We start from the raw sequence: 6628 nt of genomic DNA on the forward strand, positions 1-6628 counted from the left end.
CTGCGAAACGGCCGATGCCCCTCGTAGTTTCCTGTGGTCCAGGGAAAGAAACTGTTGAATGGATTGGAATCAAGAAGTAGTTACTTCAGAAAGACATGAAATTCAAAATACGACTAGTTTGGTATTTGTCTGAACTTAATTGAATTTGGCCTTTTTATTACCTTCTGCTTGGCTCTGTGTTACCTCTGCTTGGGTTCTGTATGTGAATGTTGGTGTAAGAGCATTGACACGTTCAACCTGTTCTGTTCCGGCTTGCCTTGTTCCGGGCATCACAAGGGTGAAGCCAGTCGTACAATTGACTTTTGGAGGAACCTGACTGTTCCAAAGCAATTCTAAAGCTACCGGTTTTAGCAAATCTGCTGTCATTAAATGTGTATTTCTTTTTAATATGAAATGACTTGTCCTTCTTGAAAGTAAGCACTTATTCTTGCAGTTTCAGCAAATTAACTGCAGCACAATGCAAGCTATAAGGGGACAGGTAGAGAAATGACTTTTTAAATACTGTATAATAAAGTTAGTATTAACTCCTACAGCGTTGTTATTTTTCTGCCAACAGATTTGCAATCGGCAAGAAATTCTGTTAGTCGCTTTGTTCCAAGCCCAGCGTTCCAGCTGATGGTACTAAATAGTTTCTTTTTCTCAGACTGGAGAGTCCCTGTGGGAGCAGGGTCCGGCCGGCTGGGAGGACCCGGGGTAGCTCTGGCAGCCGGAGAGGAGCCGTCGGCGGAGCTCAAACGTGGGCACAGCCGCGCTCGCTTCGCTGAGTGCCAGCCCCTGTTAAGTCCCAGCATCACCAGTAAAGCCTGAGCTCAGGATTAATTACCTGAGATGTCTGAGCTGGACTCGATACCAAAGCTCTTCTGTTAATCCAGATTCTCCCAGCAGCATCCAGGAACACTTCCACCACCTCAGTGTCTGAATTATTCTCCCGTAACCGAGTCCTGTCAAAACTGGCTGACAGAGGATTTTAGAAACGCCACTTGTAAATCTGAAAAGATGGGAGAAGATGGAACATTATTTGAAAAGGAAAAGCATTTCCTTTTGCTTGGTTTTGGGCAATGGTTTTATTCGTGGAGTATCAAAGCAGTGGTTTGTGTTTGAGGACCTGCATGGGTGGGGGTGCTGGGGCTTTACCAAACAGCCAAAAGCAAATGCTTTCTGCTTGCAAGTAAATAAACTAAAGACAGTTTCAGTTACGTGTTAAGTGATGATGTTCTGTGAAGTTTTCTTTTTTTTTTTTTTTCTGTTTAATCTTGCTGCTCCCACCTTTCTCTCTGCATATCAAAGGTTCCAGAATACCAATAGTACTGCAGATACCTCTTGTTTGAAATAAAGGATCATATGTGCCATGATTTTTTTTTTTAAAAAAGGAAGAAAAAAAGAAAAACCTTCCCCCTTGATTTATTTTTTTCAATGTTTTCATATATGAGCCAAGCAGTGACCTGTACCGAAGAGACCTTTGCATATTAAGAAAAAAAAAAAACCTTGCTGTGTGTCAGAATATTGAAATTAATTGTTTATATTAAAATTCTGAATAAATTATCCAAGAATAACTGTTCATTTTGTGTCTGCTGTCCGTGCAGCACTGAACGCTGCTTCACCACAGAGAAAGCGCTAAATTTGTGCCTTGGAATAAGCAATACTTTCAGTTGCAAAATGAAGGGTGTTAAGAAAAAAAAAAACAACCCGATCTGCCAATTATAGGCTTGTGGTCTGAAACCAGTTTAACCCCTCTGCCTGACAGCCTGGGCCGTCCGCGCTGGGCTGTGTCCTCACCGTGGAGTTCTCGGCAGCCCGATGCCATCGGGTAAACATTGGTAAAGGGATTCCTTCTGCCTGGAACGGCGAGAGCTGCCTCTCTGTAACGCAATTCTGTTAGGTCCACGTGCGCGGACCCAGGCTTCCCTCCCCGTAGGGGGACAAACTCCTGCCCAGGCAGTTGTTGGAGGATCTGCTTCATCCCTGTCCCACAGCTGAGCAGCGGAAGCTGGGTTTGCACCAGGAACCATCTCCCCTCCTGTCCTGCAGCAGGCCACTCTGGAAGCGTAAAATCTTTCTAACTTCGATCTTGTTTTGTTTCACCAGAGGTGAGATTTCCTTCCTGATCAGCTGCGTCAGCGAGGCGGGGGACTTACTGGTGCTCTTTTCCTTCTCACTGTACTTGGCCGCTCAGTTAAGATATCCTGCTTCCCTTCCATTCACTTCAGTGTCGCGCTGGTCCCCCTCGCCTCAGGATTGCCACTGCCCGTGTCTGTGGGAGCCACGGCCAGTGCAGGCTCCTCCCGGGAGCTGATGGCCCAGCAGGATGGCACAGCAACACAGCTGGTGGAATTAATCATTTTGGCCTAATATTTCCTGCCCCGTGGCTCTGTCCAGCCACGGGATGGTGTGCCCGGCTCCCTCGCTGACAGCCTGCGCTGTAGCCCTGGCTCTTTACGCCTTGCCCTGGCAATGGTCCTTCCCTGCCCGACCTGAACGTGCTACCGCATGGTTCGGGGCTGCTCTGGACCCTCCTGGAGCTCTGCTCTGCACCGCGTCTGACCTGCCCTTCAGGGATGTCGTTTGACATTTGTGCAATGAAGTGTTATAGAGATGTGTATAGAAGCTGCTTTTTCCAAGGGGGTCGAGGAAAATCCTCACTGCGCTCCTCACCCCTGTCCCTGACAAGTTCCAGTAACTCCTCAGCCCAGGGCTGGGATGGGGATGATGTTGCTGGTTGAACAAAAAGCGTGCGGTGCTGATGCCACCTAGTGCCTCTGAACGTGGGCCTGGATGAGGCACGCGGAGCTGGCCCTGCTCTGCCCACCGCCCCGCGCCTTTCGGGCACACCAAGAAGCTCAGCTGGATTTCAGCTCTTCTAAACCCATCTGGAGTTCTCCTACCGTGAGAGGGATGAGAAACAAAGTAGTATTTTAAGATGTTTTGGAGTTGCTGCTTCTGGCACAGGCTTGTTCTCTGGGGATCCTAAAATGCAAAATTAAGCAAAACCACAAAACTTGCTGTCATGGGAGGTTTGCTGCCTGCTGGGCTCTCTGGGATGTGTGCGGAGGCTGCCGAGGCTTGGCCAGCCCTCGTGCCGTTATCCCTCGTCGATCTTCCAGGCTGCCTCCACAGCTCCGCTTCGGTAACCCCCAAACCATGTCAGACATGGGGCAGGAGGAGGAGATCTCGTCCTCACTGGAGCTGGGGACAACTCCACCATTCCGTCAGCTGGGGCAGCTGCCCGGTATTAGGTATTCAGGAGCAGCCCTGATCTCTGATAGTAATTGAGCTCTTGTGGACTTCAGAGAAATTAAACCTTAATTCCTTTTTGCTCTTGTGGTTTCCTGGAGCACGGGGTAATTGCTATTCCAAGTGCTGCCAAAGCTGCGGTCTCTGAGTAATTGGAGTGTGAGAGGATCTTGTTCTGATTAGGGCTTGGCTGGGGCTGGCGTGTGCTCGGGGCAGTGGGATGAGGAGCGTGTGCTCACCAGCCCACAGGGCTTGTTGGGAAGGAGCAAATGGCCATGCCGAAAAACCTGAGCCCGGGCTGTGCCGGGGGCTCTGCCTGCCGAACTGCATGCGGCGAGGGCAGGGGGACCACTGCCTCGTCCCTCACCTGCACGTGTGACTGTGGCCAGCACAGGCGTTTCTGTGCTTTGCTATCGCTTCATCCCATGTAAGATCAATACCTGCTGGGCTTCAGGGTCTCTGTTGCTGCCTGAGGTCAACCCATGACAGCGAAGGCGAAGGATGCATTAACAGGAGCCCTGTGCGAGGCCTCACTGCCCCTGGCAGGAGGCTAACGAGCGATGGTGCAACGAGCCCGCGGGCACAACCTTTGTGTGCCAGGCTCTCACAGCACACACAAATCGGTTTTTCTCTGAACGGAACAGGAAGCAGTTTGCGGCAATTGCTGTCCTCCCAGGCATCACTGGTTCAGCGGCTCTCCCAGCCCCCGTACTGGGTGCTTCGGGGTCCACCCCCCCCCGGGTGATTCCGCTGGACCCTCCCAGAGCTCCCATGAGGGTGGGAGCGAGCGTGGGGTAGCACCGGGGCTGCCGTCAAAGGAACTGCAGCATGGGAGAGGCGGGTTTGTTTGTGCCATCGGAAAGGGGAAGCGGTGAGATGGTTGAGCCAGAGGCCCTCGTGAGCAAACCAGCCAAGGGGCTGCTGCTTCCCCGATGAGTCTCCGCTTCTCGCTTTGCTCCAGCAGCTGAAGAAGAAGCCGGGGTGGTCAGGTGCAAGCGTGCACGGTGAGCTCGCCAGAGGGATGCCTCCAGCCCTCCGGGTAAGTCGCTCTCTGCATGAGCTCCATCCCACAACAACGGGGCTGTCCCTCACCTTCCTCAAGGCCTTGTGAGGAAGCAGCTTGTCTTGAAGCCAAAAGCCCAAGTGCTGGGTTTCGTTCAGCCTCCCTCCCCCCCTGCAAGCACTCGAAGGCAAAACGTGGGCTGGGGAGCCTCAGCCTACGAGGAGCTTCACCCTGCGAGTGCAGAGAAGATGAAGGTCGGGGTTTAACCCACAGCATGTCCGCGTGGCTGGCGCTGGGGCAGCGCCGGGGTGGCTGAACACCCCATGGGTGCTGCTCTTGGCTCCTGCTGTGCCACAGCTGAAGGTTTGCAAGGGCACCTTGGCACTGCCCGCAGCTGGGTTTGGGCTGGGCACAAGAGGGGTCTGTGCCTGGCTCCCCCAAATCCTCCTCCAAACTGCCCACTGCAGGGCTGGGCAGCCGTGTTATCGGGGAGATCAAAGCAGAGGGGATGTGGGGAGAGTTGTGCTTGGCAGATGACGCTTTGGGGTTTGTGGCCAGGCAAGGGAAAGGCTCTTTGCCACTTGCCTTTGCATAACAGCAGCCCAGCGTGGGCTCCATGCCATGGAGGTGCCTGTGCCCATTCCATAACCGGCGCAGCTCTGCTCAGCGAGGGCACAAGCGTGAGCTGAACAGCGGGGAGAAGGTTCGGTCTGGTCCAGGAGCCCAGCAGCCATGCAGGGGTAAAATTCAGCTTCTTCAGCCTAATCGAGGGGTTGGGAGCAAAGTTTGGAGCCAGTCTGGGCTGTGGGGCTGCTGCTGATCAGGAGCAGCAGCCTTGGAGACCTCAGGGTGGGGAGTTTGGTCTCTTGGGGCAGTCTGGAGACAGCCGAGAGCTCCCCTCACCTCCCTGCATGGGGGAGCTGAGAAGGGCTTGGAGAAAGGTCCCTGCCAGGGGACAGGGACTTGCTGCGAGCTGATGCTGATGTTGCGGACAGACAGGGTCTTGTGCCTTCCCTTGCAGAGGCTCTGCCAGGGCACTTGGAAACGATGCCAAAGGTGCAAATATCAAGCTTGGGGTCTTAACTTTTCCCCTCCATTTCCCAGGTGAAGGTGCTGCCCCCACAGAACCACCTTAAAGGTGATGGTTTATCAGGCTGACAGCTGATCATCGTGAGTGGAGCAGGGAGGTTTCCGCCGAGAGGGGAAGGGGGTTATGGTGTGTTAACAGCGTGTTTTCTGCTTCCATCTGCAAGCCCCGAGCAGCGTTCAGGGGGGCTGTGTGTGCTCCGGGGCCACTAATCCCTGGGGCCCTGCTGTAGGAAGTCACTGACCCATCACACAGGTGGGAACGCTAGAGACCAGGAATTACTCCCTGGCTACAGCTTCCATCAGCTGATACTTCTGACAAAACACTTGGCTCCTCCACTCCCCCCTTGGCAGCCCCTGGGCTGCAGCCTGCAGCACTGCCTTAGACCGTGCTGAGCTCTGCCGTGCTCTGCGCTGTCGTCTCCTGCCGGGGGTAATACCTTGCACAGGGCTCAGAGGGCTCCCAAATGTCAGACTCGCTGCTCAACCACTCCTGGCCATCGTTCTCCAAGCGCTGGAAGAAGAGATGGTCCTTTAAGCGAGGTAATGGCCTGTGCATGGGGAGAGCGGGCTGAGCCGTGTGTCGGGGCTGGGCTGCTGCAGGGCGGTCGGCAGAGCCTGTCCCAGATGAGCAGGTAGCAAAAAAGGGTTGGGGTCCCCAGGCAGAGCTTGGTGTTGGGTGCACCCTGCCCCTCTCCGCAGGGGACACTGCATAAGCATTGGTTAATGCTTTTCCTTCCGTTTCGTCTTCTTTTCAAGGCACATGAATGCTTTTAGGAGCTGGGTAATGGGTTAAATATCAGCCTTCTGGTTTTGTAATAAATTCGTTTCGTTGCTGCCAGTGAGCTGGAGGTCCCGGTGTTTGCAGACGGCTGTCTCTGCACGGCTGCCTGGCGGGGGCTGAGCCTTATGTCGAGAATTTGGTGTTTGAGCAGATGCTGGGGAACAGATTCCTCCAGCCTTTCAGAGAGGGCTGATGAGCAGAGCCCCCGCGTTCGGAGCACAGTCGGAGCCGTGGCGGTTTGAGTGGCACAGGCCGGGCTTCATAGTGTCCGACAGCAGGGACGGGAAATGCCAGCACTGGTGTGAACTGGCCTCATTCCTGCATGCAGTGCTGTGACTTGGAAAGAGGGAAGTGAGGACCCTGGGAAACAGGACATTTGCAGTCCCGGAGGAGCTGGACACTGCTGTCCTTGCCTGCAAACATGGCCTTCAGGCTGATGCTTTTGGGTACGTTTATCTGTGGCATTAGAGCTCTTGCTACTCTTTCTGTCATTGTTCCCCTTCCTCCCCCCCCAGTTCTCTTCC

The 6628-nt window shown here is 54.0% G+C and overlaps 1 protein-coding gene across 3 annotated transcripts in view; it reads left to right on the forward strand.

Annotated features, from left to right (window-relative positions):
• The first annotated feature begins 3941 nt into the window (after positions 1–3941).
• Positions 3942–6628, forward strand: part of ARHGEF18 (Rho/Rac guanine nucleotide exchange factor 18) — a 50155-nt gene continuing 47468 nt past the window's right edge. Inside the window, exon 1 of one of the 3 annotated variants that reach the window (XM_035892286.1) lies at positions 3942–4270. The gene's annotated coding sequence lies outside the window, so the exon portion shown is untranslated. Of the gene's footprint in view, positions 4271–4954; positions 4975–6628 lie in introns of those variants that run through there. The other 2 variants (XM_035892285.1, XM_035892287.1) reach the window with 2 other exon arrangements.

Source organism: Egretta garzetta, unplaced genomic scaffold (assembly GCF_000687185.1).
Source record: "Egretta garzetta isolate BGI_Z169 unplaced genomic scaffold, ASM68718v1 scaffold4, whole genome shotgun sequence".
Lineage (NCBI taxonomy): Eukaryota > Metazoa > Chordata > Aves > Pelecaniformes > Ardeidae > Egretta > Egretta garzetta.